Genomic DNA, 15316 nt, shown 5'->3' with positions numbered 1-15316 from the left:
GACACAAGTGCAAATCTCTTAGCTTCAATGGAATTACTTTATATATATATACTAGGGCAACTGAGATCAGAATCTAGCCCACTAACTTCTAAATGAGATAGACCAGGGGTGCCGCTAAAGAGCTATATTAATCTGAAGTTCATACCATGTGCCTCTGCTGGTGTAAATCGGTGGAGCTCCATTGATTTAAGTCCAGATCTCTCATGGCTCTCATTCTCAACCATGCTCCCTGCTGCGCTTTACAATATATTTTGCTTTCCCTTTTCAATCTGGCCTGATACTTTTCAGAGATATAAGTTAGGAAGCTATCCATAACTGAGCATGCTTTTACACAAATGGTAGCCTGCTGTTACTCGTATAATTAGTCATTGTGATGGCAGGACCTGCCCTAAAGGGCAGTAATGCCCAGTGCTCAGCTCACCCCCACCTGGCATGGTCCTTTATGAGTTTGGAAGGGCCTAATAGATATATAGAGAGATTTAATGTTCCTGGGAATGAATGGTGCTTGCGGAAGGAATCCTGACACGACTTTTAAGGTCCTGAAGCCTTGCAGTGAAGGCAGGCACGACTCCCTTCTCACACAGTGAACTGGGAAGGAACTGGGAGAAGGAGACCAGCATAAAGTCAGCCTCCTCTCTCACAGGAGGCAGACACTGATAGGGAAGGGTGGCCTGCTGATCCCTTCAGATTGGAAGGCTAACTGGAGAGGATGTTCAGCTGAAAGGTGCTGGCAAAAGCCCTGAGCTGACTTTCCTAAGGCAAGAGGCCTGAAAGACAACCCCAGCCCCAGGAATAGGGCTGAGTTTGTGGGGGAAGATATCATCTGCTCTAAAGGCGAGAGACAGAGGGGCTGTTCGCAGTATGGCCCAGCTGCTGCAGAGAAAGACTGGGTGCAGCCTTCAAGAAAGTACCTTCATAGCTGGCTAAGGAGAATCTGTGAGTAAACACAGGTCCAGGCAGAAATAGTAGAGCCCAGAAACCTAGTGAAGAGGGGATTGACAGAGGGATCGAAGAAACAGTCCTTACCCTAAAACAGAGCCCCTGAGCTGGAACCCAGAGGAGAGGGCAGGCCTGGGTTCTCCTGTCTCTTCCCCAGATCAAAAGGAGGTGCACAGGTGATAAAGGAGTAAGAGAGGCCAAGAATGACAAGTTCCAGATTGATGTCGGGAGATGGGCTGGAAGGTGTGAGGTGCCTATTTTTGGACTTTTCTGTTGACCCCGGAAGGGAAATGGACAGTGTACTGACATGGCTGGAGGGCTAGGCTATGGAAAACGACAGATTGCTGTGGCACCAAAACAGCTAAAAGGGTCCCTAAAAACCCTGCAACACTGCACCTGAATACTGGTGCTCTGGAGGCGAGAGGCTCATCCACAGTCATTCATACATACACAGACAGACTATAAAAACCCTTTGCACAAGTAATGTGTTTATTCTTGTACGCCGCCCTCTGAATTGCTCCCATGCTGAGTCCTGGAAGGATACATCTGTTACTCAGTTTCTATCATTTTCTTTTATTCCTCTCCCAGATAATACTTCTGTCTCCCTTATTCTCCAGAGCTGTCACTACCTCTTCCACTTCCAAAGGGAGCAAAGTCCCCAGCTGTGTTTCCTCGTCTCTCATCCCTGTGTGATTATGATCCCCTGCCTTTTTTGACATAGTGTCCAGTGTCAGTGGGACAGAACACATTAGGAGCCAGCTGAATATACAGATTGCAAAGACCCAGGGTTGCAGGGATTCTTGTATTATGTGCCATTCTCTGCCTCCAAGTGTCATGAGGATGATGGATGATGTATCCTTGGCAGGGTTTTTTGCTACACTTATCTGGCCCTTACTTTATTGCTGCAGGTAACACATATAGAATATCTGCTGATTCGTCAACTCCTCTCTGCCCAGCTTGATTTTTGGTCAGGTGTGAGGAATGCTGAAATGACAGGGGTAAATCTAGGTAGGGAGAATGTAATTACCCAAACTGAAATGACATCAGGGACAATGTCTATATTATTTTGAAAAGCTCTGTGGGTTTTATTGGTTTTAAACAATCAGAAATGATTAGGGATGCGATTTAACATGTCATTTAAAAAAAAAATGAATTCAGCCAGCAGCATCATGTCCCATGACACCACCTTAATCACAAGCAGGCGAGTTCTAGGGTCCCTTTAGTGGGGGGTGCGGGAAATTTGTGTATTTTGGGGCTCCTCCATGTCTGTTTATTTAAAAAGCAAACAACCTTCCAGGAGGCCAGGGGCTTGTTAAACCTCTGGAAAACCTTGGGTTTTAAGAGCTTAAAACTGGGCTACTGTCTCGGTCCCTTGCTGTGATTTATAATTTCAATAAAGGATGATGGCTCTCCAGTTTGCTGTTCCACCCCTTAACAGCAGAGAACTCTGCACGCATTTGGCCTTTCTGACAATAATTTGGTGCCCCTTCAAGATCACTTGGGAAGAGAAATGTCCCCCGTTGCCCCTCGGTAGTGCCAAGCCTGATCGTATGGCTTGGCTTTTTAAGGAGAACATTGGTTAGTCTGGGAATCCAAGTCTCTTGTTTAAGAGAACTCTTCAGTGCGCGGCTGCCAGCCAGCCTCCTGCTACAGGGAGCAATTGCACTGTGCTCACTGAACACTACACTTCCACAGGAGCTCACTCACCCCATTCTTAAAGGGGCAGTTCCCCTTTCTCTTGTTATCTAATCTATATCACTATTCACACATACAATAACAAGTATGCACAAATTTTACAAGATATAAACCATATGAATCTATTTCTAAAACATCTATTACCCACAACAAAGGTTCAGTCCCAGCTGAGAAGATATTAACTTGTTACCTACAGAATTACAAACACTTCTTCTCCTAGAAAAGGCATTTTCCTTGGAAGGTGTAATTATGGTAGTTGGCCAAGTGCCACCTGCCTTGGATTGGGAAATCCAAGGAACTCACAGCTGATGACAGGTTCTGCTCGATAACGATCCAAAGCCGTGTGGTCTGATGCATGTTCATTTTCATCGTCTGAGTCAGATATCACCAAAAGAAGGTTGATTTTCTTTTTTGGTGGTTCGGGTTCTGTAGTTTCGGCATCGGATTGTTGCTCTTTTAAGACCTCTGAAAGCATGCTCCACACCTCGTCCCTCTCTGATTCTGGAAGGCACTTCAGATTCTTAAACCTTGGGTGGAGTGCTGTAGCTATCTTTAAAAATCTCACATTGGTACCTTCTTTGTGTTTTGTCAAATCTGCAGTGAAAGTGTTTTTAAATCCAATGGCATGTGCTGGGTCATCATCCAAGACTGCCATAATACAAAATATATGGCAGAATTTGGGTAAAACCACAGAGCAGGAGACATGCAATTCTCCCCTAAGGAGTTCAGTCACAAATTTAATTAACAAATAATTTTTTTAACGAGCATCATCAGCATTGAAGCATGACATCTGGAATGGTGGCTGAAGCATGAAGGGGCATATGAATGTTTAGGGTTAGGAGCTGGAGGATACTGCTGGATATGCATATGGTGGATTGAAATCCTGTTGGGTTTGCCTTCAAAACTGTTTGGATGCTGGTGTCATCAGTGCAATCTTCATTACTGTGTCTTTCTGTGTTCTGCAGAATATCTGCGAGGAGATGGGGGGAACCTTTTGGCCAGGGGTGAACTCAGGATATTGCTCGATTTCTGAACCAGTACCCACAGCCCGACAGTGAACCTGTCTTCACTGGTGTTGGATCCACATGTGCAGTGGAAATTGGGGCTGCTTCCTGAGCCCACATAATGGGTTTGCACAGTCCTATTTGTGAGGGATAATGAAATGGCTGTGTATGGGTGTGGGTTAGCTGGTGGATTTTTTAAAATGTATTGGCATTATGAATTTTGTAATCACTTTCATGACATGTATGCAGATGTGTTGTGTATTTTCTCAATACTGGCCACATACAGCAAATCACAGTTTATGGATTACTGTGTTAAGGGTTTGTAAATCTTTATTATGATGTATTGAGAATGGGCATGTTATGCCAGTTATGAAAATCTGTGCCACTTTTAACATTACATATAATAAAACTTGCTCTTTTTGCCTTGTGTGCAAATTGCTTATTTTACACCGGTGAAATGGTCTGAGCTACAACTCCCAGCCCCAGAGAGAAGGGCGAAGGGGAGCTCCTGTCTGGAGGTGGGAGCTATCGACTTCTCTAAAGATGAAAGACAGAGGAGCTCAGCTGCTTGCAATACAGACCAGCTACTGCAGGAAAGGCTGGGAACAGTCTTGGAGAAAGCACTTTCATAGCTGGCTAAGCAAAAGCTGTGAGGAACCATGGATCCAGGGGGAAGTGGAGCCCGCGCTCTGGTGGCCATGACTGCAAGTAATCACTCAGACAGATGCTTCTTCTGCACTCTGTCTCCCGCCCTCAATCTGCAGTCATGCACCACGAATCTATCCACCAATTTCTCCTTGGGCTGTACAGCCTCCGTCTCTCTTTCCGCCTTCATTCATCCTTATCCTTTTCATACTCCATTTGAGCCTTCTGGAATTCTAGCTGCTGATTCATTTTATCTGGCAGCTCTTCCATCAGCTCACTCTTCCTCCTTGCTCGCAGTTGGTGGGTCTTTACCTTCAGGCTTCTGGTGCTGTGTATTTGCCTTGCAGAAGTGGAAGGGCTTTGAAAGGAAAAAGAAAGAGTTCTTTATTGTTTAACAATAATAAAAAGTGTATTTCCCACTCTCAAAAGGGCTGCATTAATTCAGGGCCAAAAGATGATCATTTTTAATCACTGGGCTTTATTTTATTCAGTCAAAAAACACTGGCCACTTTGGACGCCTTTTGGAACAGCACTGAAAACGACCATACATCATAGTAAGGTACAAATTTAAAAAAAAATCATTCAAAATGATTTCCACATCCCTTTCATTTTTTCCAGGAAGGTGGGGGACTTATGAGTGGTCTGGTCACTTGCTATTGTTTTTTAGTCCTTTCGGGAAGGTCAAACTCTGGAGAACACTGATATTTTGGATGTCCCCGAACGGAACCATGACTTTCTGTTCCAGGCCCATGAGGAGAGCCAGTCATCTACTCTTGGAAATATTTAGGCATCCAGTGACCAACCAGCACATCTCAGAATGGAGAGGATTCATGAATTACAGAGGCAGACTTAATAAATCTGCCCTGCCCCAGAATGCAACCAATCAACTGGAGTTCCTACTCCGTGAGAAGTTCACTTTCATCACCAGCCAGCAATGGGTGAACATTAGTGGCAAAATCAATGACTTCTCTAAAGATGAAAGACAGAGGAGCTCAGCTGCTAGCAATACAGACCAGCTACTGCAGGAAAGGCTAGGAGCAGTCTTGGAGAAAGCACCTTCATAGCCGGCTATACTGTGCACTGTATGACGCAGGAAGGGTATGTGAAGCTATTGATTGTGAAGCCCAACCCATACCTACAACAATGAGTAACTAGTAGCAATCTCATAAAAATGGCTTGTTTAAATATTGTCCTCATTTTGTGGTGTCCAATTTAAATTCCACATAGAGTTGGGCGAAGCAGGAGGTATGGTAGATAAATGGCAAGGATTCTGCTCTGAATGGGAGCACACCAAAGCCCCACTTTGTATTAATAACTGAATAGAGCCATGATCTGGAAATCCCACCCATCCATATATTAATAGTAACAAGCAAGGCAGCAGAAACTTACCAGGCTCCATCTCTGGTGCTTGCTCTGACATCATTTCAGCAGAAGGCTGCTCCTTGGGTCCATTCGCGGGCAGCTGCTCCAGGTCTATACACCCCTGAGCTTTAGTTTGATTGTTCATAAATTTAGAACCAGAACCAAATTTTACAACTCAGGCCCATCTTTGTTTCCACTGCCACCAATAGTTGGCTAGTAAGGTGCAGCTCTCACCCAAGGATCTCAACACTCTTTTCTAACATTCCCCAACCCTTACAACATCTCTGTGGGATAGGTCTGACTACACCTATTTGACAATAGGGAAACTGATGCGTAGCCTTGGTTAATTATAACTTGTTATAAGTGATGAGGTTAGTTATGGCTTTCTGAAATCTACTCAGTGAGTCAATATCAGCCAGGCATAAAACCCAGAAGCCCTAACTCCCCATCACTCTCCAGGCACATCATATCCCATAGCTATTATGTAGAGAAGACAATGAACGCTGAGGGGATGAACGCTCATTCAAACGACAGCACTGAAGGAACTTCAGGCTATTACAGTGTCTTCCATGATGATGCCTTTGCTTAATAAAGGCCCAATCAGTCTGTCATTTAACTGTGGGCAACTAGTTAGGCCCCTCCTCTTGAAGCTATACTCACTTCTCTTGAAATTTAAATAACTTCCTTCTCATTAACAAATTAGTGCTGCATGAGGTCCATTTTGTGCACACACAGGAGGTAAAACGGTGCACAAGCGAGCAAGAGCACAAGCATTCAAGTTTCCTTAGGGGAATAATTAGCCAATGACCAGAATGGCTCAGTGCTCTCCACACCCGATGGTCAACAGAGACAATATTTAATAGGATGTGACTGGTGAAGGCCTAAGGCGAGCATCTGAAAATAAAGCACAACCCACACACTCACCAGCTGGAATTACAGCCTTCAAACTGCTATTTAATTGCCCTATTTTATACAAATAGTAGGCTTTTAGATCATTGTTTTTAAATTGACCTGCTGCTTATAGAATGACTTTGGTTTATGTTCCTACAGTATTACTTTAAAGAGCAATTTGAAAAAAATATATATCTTGTGTGTTCGGGGTGGTGAGAAGGAAGCATGAAAGGGGAAAAAAAACCTTCAACCAATAAAAATATCATAATATTATAATCATTTGAACTTATTTTTATAGAGGGTCTTTTGTCCTGAAGGACTCCAGAGCAAAATTTTTTTTAGAGGATGAAGAAAGTCAATGGCAGCTATTGAATGCTCAGCACGTTTGAGAATCAGGTCCCTTACTTAGTCACCTAAATATGAATGTGCAGTAGTAACCTAATTACAGGCACTCAATTTTGAACATCTTGGCCATGTATAAGAGCCACTTCCCCCATCACTGATGGGGTTCCACTTCTTCTTAGCATATGCACAACAGGATTCATCACCGAATTTGGTCCAGGTGTTGGATTGTTAGCTTCCCCGGGCCAGGTACTGACAGGGAGTGTGATATGAACACTGATCTATGCCCCACAGGGGTTACACTTAGGTGGAAATAACAGCTTTTAAATAATAATAATAATAATAATAATAATAAATATCTAGCTCTTATATAATATATGTTGAAAGCTGAAGTCTTGTTAGCATTATAGGTTTATTTTCTGGAAACGCAGTTAAGAATTTCAGAGGCACTGCTTTATTATAGAGATATCTAGCTATAAAAATGCTCACTTGGGTAAGTGTTTGTCATTATGAGAGCCACTGTTTCAGAGTGTTACGTGTCTCTCCCCAGTGGATGATCTACAGAGGATAACAGGTTATCACTGCTACCATCTAATGCTGTTACTCTTTTAAAAACTCAAGTAGTAGAGAGGTGTGCGGCAGTGTTGGACGTCATGGGTGCGCACCCCAGTGATGTCCCATCACTGAAAGGGTTGTTACAGCTTCACATGATAAACATTTGTTTTTTCACTTTTCTTTAAATACCTAAATTTAGGAAATTACATACCAATAAATAATAAATGTTAGAATTTCCTATCTTTGGGGTGGTTGACTTTGCAACTTTAATTAGCATTGTCTTTTATTTTGGTGTTGTTTGTTGTAGGTAACGTGTAAAGCACAAGACATGTTCTTTGGGCCTCATCCAGAAGACACTTGTACCTGTAAGCAGAGACCTCAACTCTATGCAGCTGGACCCTGATGCCACATGGAGTCAGCTACAGGATCAGTGCCTTCATTATTTCCATGCAAAGTCCCATTGGTTTCAATCAGACTCCATCGGGTGTCACTGTATTGGTGAGCATAAGCATTTGTAGAATGAGCTCTTAGACTGTAAGCTCTTCAGGGCAGAGACCTTGCCTTTTCTCTGTTGTGTAAAGTTATATAAAAACCACACTGCAGAAATAATTACAGCACACACTGAATACAATAATTCTTTTACACAATGTGCCTTTAGTTAAAAGAGAAACAGCAATAGATGGTAGCAGTGGTCAAACTGATCATTCCGAGTTTTTCCCCACCTGTGCTGTGAAATTCCTTTTGACCTTGCTGATGAGCCTGGCTATCCATCACCCCAGGGCCTGGTCATCTGCAAGCTGAGTGATGAGGCCTGTCAGCTCACCTCCCAGCTTCAGTGAAACACAGCAGCAGCTGAGCTTCTGCAATGTACATGTCTGATGTGTTCTTTTTCTTGCCATCTCCTACATTTTTTTTTCAAATTATTTCTCCTTTTGCTGCTGTCTTGTGGTTCATTGGTAAGAAAAGGAAATAACCCAAACAAGAGTCTCTATTTTAGTTTTAGGTGAAACATTGCAGTGGGAGACCTGAAGATAAAGAACAATATTCCTCTCTCCACCTTCCCATTCTTCCCCAATGCTCTGCACCCTCTTTAGCAGGCAGCAATCAATAGGTGCTGAACTGGGGCCTAATCCAGCACCTTTTGAAGTCAGTGGGCATCTTCCCATTGACTTCATTAGATCAAACCCTCACTGCTTCATTTCAGTTATTATAATGCGTTTAGCCTAGCAACCCATTATGGAGCCTGAGATAAAGCTGACAATGTGCGAGGCTGTGTTGAAATCAAATAGATGTCCTGGCCATTTTTATCTTAAAGCCACACAAAGCTGATAGTGTAACGTGCCGGACTGTTTAAGAGTTTTTCCAATGGCTGTGGCGGAAGTCTCATTGCACGAGGCTGTTAAACAGAGAGTGGACAAAACGCTGACAAATGTAGCGTGCAGTAGGGAACAATACCGCACTAGCAGGGGGACGGACTGGATGACCTAATAGGTTTTTCTCATCTCTGACTTGTATGATTCTTCAATATAATAAAAATAGCTCCCCGTTTAGTTCTTTGTGGAATGCCTCTTTCACTTCTGTGATGAAGGTGGACTCATCTCGCCTACTACCAACATGACATTGGCAGTTCAGCTTGTAGTTTCCAGCAAGTATTTATAATGGGGGTGAGCTGACTTTCATAGCACTGCTTCCTGCCAGGCCTCCTCGCTCCAAGTTTTTTAAAATAAAATGTCCTGTTTCAAATGCTGGGGCAAGCATAAAAGGACAGTGAATATACTGTTATGAGCTGGGTGAAACCTTGTGATGGGCTGAATTAAAACCTCATTAAAACTGAAAGCGTCTTTAAAGCTGTAGTGCTTCAATGTAGTACTCGCTACAGCAATGGGAGGGGTTCTCACACCGCTGTAGTTAATCCACCTCCCCAAGAGGCGGTTGCTTGGTTGACAGAAGATTCTTCCATCAACCTAGTGCTGTCTGCCCCATGGGTAAGGTCAGCTTCTGGATGTTTCGCACACCTGAGTGACGTAGCTGGGTTGACTTAACTTTTTAGTGTAGGCATGGCCTTAGTAACAGTACTGTTTTCAAATGGCAGTGATAAATGCCAGATAGTACCTACACAGATAAGACACATTTTAGCCTTAATTAAACACAGCAGTCTCTGCATTCAGATCACAGACTTGATTCTGTAGTTTTTACACAGAAAAAAACTCCTATGCAGTCAGCCCATGTCTTGCCTGTACTGTATATAGACTACAGGACAGCGCCCTACATTGTGTTGTGGATTTCAGTGTTGCCAGCTCTCACAATTCTCCTGAGAGCCTCACAATATTTGGTGTTTTTTTTCTTAAAGCCCTGCACACTGGGGTCATGTTATTACAGGAGAATGTCCCCTTTCATTTAAAAAAAATAAAGAATGCTTCTAGCATTCATAGTTACAGAGGAAAGCTTGAAAACAAGAACCTTAAAGGGGAAAAAAACAGATAACAAAAAGATACTACCCAGTTCCTATACAATACACAAATAAAAACCACCCTCCTTATTTTTTTTTAATCTGATTATTTTTAAACACAGGGGGTTGGCAACAGGGCACATAAACTATGAATTACCCACCCTAACTTTTCCCATTCAATACCCACCAAAATCGTCTCTTTCCTACATCTTCATCTATCTGATGATGAAGTACACTCACCTACTGAGTCTATGACCACCAACCTACTAAGGGCAGGTCTACCCTACTGCACTACTACACACTGCTTTAGTGCATGTGGTGAATATGCTCTAGCCTGATGGGAGAGAGCTCTACCGTCATCTTAATAACTCCGCCTCTGCGAGAGGTGGTAGCTATGTTGATGGGAGAAGCTCTCCTGCTGACATAGCTCTGTCTACAGGCGGGGTTAAGATAGGTAAGGTGAGGTTGCTCAGCGGGTTGGATTTTTCACACCCTTGAGCAATTTAGTTATACCAAAATAAATATGTAGTGTAGACCAAGCACCTATATTCCTTGTACATTCATGCCACTACACTCTCTTACCCTGCTCTTTAGTCTTAAGAAAATGTGTAACCCACTGTAGCAGGGTGGACCCGGCTCCTGCCCGGAGGGGCTTGAAATGCTGCCTGCCAGGGCTTGAGAGGCGTGGCTCTGGAAGCTGGGCCGAGTAAGGAAGTGGCCACAGCTGGGGCCACGCCCCAAACTGAAGCCCTGGGGCTTATAAGAGGGCAGGGAAGCCAGAGCCCAGACAGTCTCTCTCTGCCTTCAGAGAGGGATGGGCCTGGCTGCTTAGCTTGAGGATAGGTACCTGAGTGAAGCAGGGCTGGGGGACAGGCTGAGGAGCTAGGGAAGCTCCAGCCTGGAAAGCCCCAGGCTGCGGCCTAGAAAAGGGCAAGAGGTACTGGGGGTTGCAAGGGACAACCCAGGGGTAGGACAAAGCAGCAGGTCCAAACCCCTTTGCCTGTGATGAGTGGGCTGATACTGCAGTCTGCCCCAGGGTGTGGGGCTAGACCATGACTGTCAGTGGCCACTACTGAGGCGAAGTGGGGATAGTAGGGTGGAGGTTCCCCTGGGAGGGGGAGACCCAATTATAGTTAAAGGGGCACCGGGTCCTGGGAGGGACATGGGGCCGATAGGAAAAAGGGGGATCACCGGCCTGCAGAGGGCGCCCCGGGCTGAAAGAGAGCTAATTCCCCGGAAAAACCAGCAGGAGGCGCCGCGGCGGTGAGTAGCCCATTTACACCCACACGCTGCCTGGATGTGGTGTTCTGTCCCATCTGGTGGCACCGAGACCGCTTAGAGAGAGAGAAAATGAGTCTGTTCTACAGCCTTAGCTAACAGGTAGGTGGCTTTTAACTCATGCTGTAGCGGCTCATGCACTAAACTCCCGAGGTCCCAGGTTCAATCCCGCCCACCAATGGCCAGCATCTGTCAGTGATACAAATGCAGTAGTGCTTTTTCTAAGGTTACCCCATTTAAATTTTAAATGTTTAAATTCTTCATAAAGAGCCTTTCTATCCTGGGAACACTCCCTGCTTTCCAATACCAGGTGATCAATTGTTCTCTAGCCTACCTTCCACGCCGCCTTTCTTAGAACCAGGGAGGAATTAACAAGCCACTCCTGTCACAATGAGTCAGCATTCAATGCAGAGCTTTGTGCAGAACTTAACATCTCCAAACAGGGTGAGTCAACAGAAAAGCCCTGCAAGTGCACTGTCTGATTTAGCCAATGATTTAGCCGATGTTAAAAGCAAACAAAGAAAACTGCTTTAATAGACATTTTAAAAGTAAAGGTGACAAAAGTGTGTTTTTGGTTTTTTTATTTTATTTCACTTCAAGTCAGCCTCACCTGTTTTTGTTTAGTATAACCTCTCATTGTAGTCCACGGCCCGTTCATTCAGGGCTGTTACGTGAGAAGCATGACTGCCAACACTCAGGCCTGGCCTACACTGTGTGTGGGGGGGGATCGATCTAAGTTATGTAACTTCAGCTGAGTGAATAATGTAGCTGAAGTCGACGTACTTAGATGGAGTTACCGTGGTGTCTTCACTGCAGTGAGTCAATTGCCGCCGTTCCCCTGTCGACTCTGCCTGCGCCTCTTGCTGAGCTGGAGTACAGGAGTCGACGGGAGATCGCTCAGGAGTCGATTTAGTGCATCTAGACTAGACACGATAAATCGACCCCCACTGGATCGATCGCTGCCCGCCGATCCGGCAGATAGTGAAGACATACCCTCAGTCCATCTCTCCAGCTGACCCCAAATACAACAGGAGAGAAATGAATATTTAAACAGGAGACAGAAGCTCTTTGGCACATGGACTTTGGTTCTGGGTTTGTACAGCACCTAGCACAATGGGGCCCAGGGTATGACTGGGGCTCGCAGGATCTACTGCAGTAATAATAAAAATAGCATGGTGCATGGAGCTGGGATATCAGCTTGGCTGTGAGAACACCAGAGTTCTAGTCCTGTCTCTCCCACTGATCAGCTGGGTGACCAAAAGGCAATCACTTCACCTCTCTGAATCTCAGTTTCCCTCTCTAGAAAATATTCCCCATTCTTTGTAAAGGGGGGTTGCGGGCTCCATTAGCAAAGAGCTATATGAGCTTGATCCAAGAGCATAGGAATCTTTCTATAAGACATACATGTTTTTAAAGACAACTTCCTACAACCTCTTTGAGGACTCTTCAAACACAATTGAAAACAGAACAATAGCCAAATGCCAGGAGTCCTTGTTCTATTCGTCCATTTTCATAAGTGATTCATTCTCCAGGTTTAGCCCAGGAGTCTGTGCTAAAACATGACTCCTGTTATTCAGATGACATTAACTGAGGGCTTTCTGCCTTGCTAACAAAGGAAGTGATAATGTCTCTCCCTTTGCTTTTAAAATCTTCACCTCCTACAACAGCTTTTGTGTCTATGAGAGCATATAATAAAGCAGATTGTAGAAATTAATTAATTATGTGTGTTAACTTCTCACTTTTACCCTTCGCTGCACCTCTTTATTCCTCCTTGGTCTTGCTTTTTTGTCAAATTAAACTTGTATGTCTTTTTTTTTTTTAATTTGACTGTATACTGTACTCAGCTGCTAAAGAATGTCAACCATGTGAAACATATTAACTGGGAGTTTTAAATGATTCCATGGAAAAATATACCGGTATACAGCCAAATATATAACAGATGAAACCAATAGCAAACCCTTCCCTCTGCCTTTCATGTTTTAAACAAACTTTAACCACAAATAAAGTCTAGCACACATGCTAAGAAGCAGCTATTGATTAACAGTCTCTTCCTGCAAGGCTTCTAGTACATTATTTCCATCTATTTGGTTTGCTATAAAGATATGTTAAACGGTGAGTAATTCAAACAGTTTGCATCATTTCAGTAATTGCCATCACCCTTTCTACAGCAAACATTTCTGTATTGCTCTCAGCCTATCACACTTATATCGTAAGAGAATGGGAGATTTTAATCCAAGTTGAGATGGGCAAAATGTCCCTTAGGTGGGGGCATTATATAGTAATAACGAATATCTTGTCTTTCTGAATTACAATTTTAGAAGCCACTGGCACCTTTAGATAGGGCTGCCTGGGGGGAGGAGGGGGCAAGTGGGGCAATTTGCCCCAGGCCCTGGGCCCCACCGGGGCCCCCATGAGAATATAGTATTCTATAGGATTGCAACTTTTTTTTATGGAAGGGGCCCACAAAATTGCTTTTCCCCAGGCCGCCTGAATCCTCTGGGCGGCCCTGCCTTCAAAAGGATTTTTCTTCTCCATTCCGCCACTGGGACCAACACACACCTCAAATGACTTTCCAATGGCAAGAAAACGGTAATTCTGGAGCAGCTGAGGGCAGCCAGAGCATAGGATTTCTGAGTTTTGTGACTTTCTGTGACCTCTGCAGCAGCCCGTGTGGCTGGCCTGAGAGCCACTGAGAAACTCGTGCTGCTGCTGGGGTAGTCTCAGGCTCCCGCAGCAGGATTTTGGATGTGGGGGGAGGCTCAGGATTGGAGGTTTGGGTGCGGGGTGGTGCTTACCTGGGGGGAGCTCCCCAGAAGGGCGACAGGAATTCCCCTCCCTCAGCTCCTAGCTCCATGTGCTGCTTCTGCCCACAGGCACCACCTCCGCAGCTCCGATTGGCTGCGGTTCCCAGCCAATGGGAGCTGCAGAACTTGGGTTGGGGGCGGAGTAGAGGCAGCACATGGAGCTAGGAGCTGGAGGGTGCCGCTTCCCAGGAACCGGGTAGGGAACCTGCCAAAGCCCAGCCAACCCCTGCCCCCAAGCACCCGTGTCACCTCCCCATGGGCTGTGCCCCTGCCCCCCAAGGACACACATTTCCCTCCCAAGCACCCACGCCCCCCTGAGTACCTGCTTCGCCCCCCTGGTCCGTGCCCACCCAGCACCCATGGTGCCCCCAGGGCCACCCCCTGAACCCCTCCCCCAAGTTTTAATCATGGGTATATAGTAAAAGTCATGGACAGGAGCATTTTTGTTTTAGCCCATGACCTGTCCATGACTTTTACTAAAATACCTGTGACTAAAATGTATCCTTAACCGTAGGCCACTAAACACCACCTGCCCACCCAAACACCAAGCCCAACCGCCAGAATAAGACCAAAGCAGTACAGCCCTCAGGAGATTAAACATGGCTCTAACACTTGGGTCTTTTAGCTCAGGCAGTAGAGCGTCATGATTTTAGACACAGCAGTCATAAGTTTCCAGCTCCTGCGCTGCTAACCTGGCCAAGGGCGCACCATTACAGCATACACCATTTTCTACATTGTGTACAGTGAATCAGACAATTCCAGAATGGTCACCCCAAAAACAGGGATAGTCACTAAAAAATATCAAGAAACCTTCTATATATTTTTATGCATTTATTTATGCCACTTCATAGCAAAACCACAGAAATTAGGAGAGAAATACAACTTTTGTTTACTGGATGGCCCTGTAGCTGAGGTCAAGTGCATGACATTGAAGCTTTGGTGAATAAAGCTTAATTTCAAGAGCTGTTAATGTTTGAACTTGGAACATTGCTAAGGATCATTGGCTCTGGTGAACATTCAAAAGGTTGCTGTAGAACTAAGCTTTTATTTTTAATAATAGTAAGTCTCTAGCCCTTTTTGCACACAAAATGAAGCATCAAAATGTGAGTCAGTTACTAAAGAGGTTTTTCAAGTGAAAACATAAACATTTTTCCACCACAGGCTTCATGTGTAGAGAGAAGACCGGGGAAGAGTTCTTCTTCCTGTGAGTTGCCTGAGGTCTACAGAAGTGGAGAACTGAGCTAATGTTGGTGGAAAGATGGAGACTCTTTGAAGAACATGTTTCCTCTACAACATTGACCATTACCAAGGGCATCTCCCCACAGATTGCTATGTCCACATACAGACTTTGG

General features: G+C 44.7%; 1 long non-coding RNA gene across 1 annotated transcript in view; it reads left to right on the top strand.

Moving 5' to 3' along the window:
• Positions 1–8678, top strand: part of LOC123370614 — a 79816-nt gene extending 71138 nt beyond the window's left edge. The window contains exon 3 of the long non-coding RNA XR_006579482.1: positions 7741–8678. This is a non-coding gene — a long non-coding RNA (uncharacterized LOC123370614). The remainder of the gene's footprint in view (positions 1–7740) is intronic.
• The last annotated feature ends 6638 nt before the right edge of the window (positions 8679–15316 follow it).

The sequence above is a fragment of the Mauremys mutica genome, chromosome 5 (genome assembly GCF_020497125.1).
Source record: "Mauremys mutica isolate MM-2020 ecotype Southern chromosome 5, ASM2049712v1, whole genome shotgun sequence".
NCBI lineage: Eukaryota > Metazoa > Chordata > Testudines > Geoemydidae > Mauremys > Mauremys mutica.
Note: the sequence above shows the minus strand (reverse complement) of the source record. Positions and strands in the feature narration are given on the sequence as shown.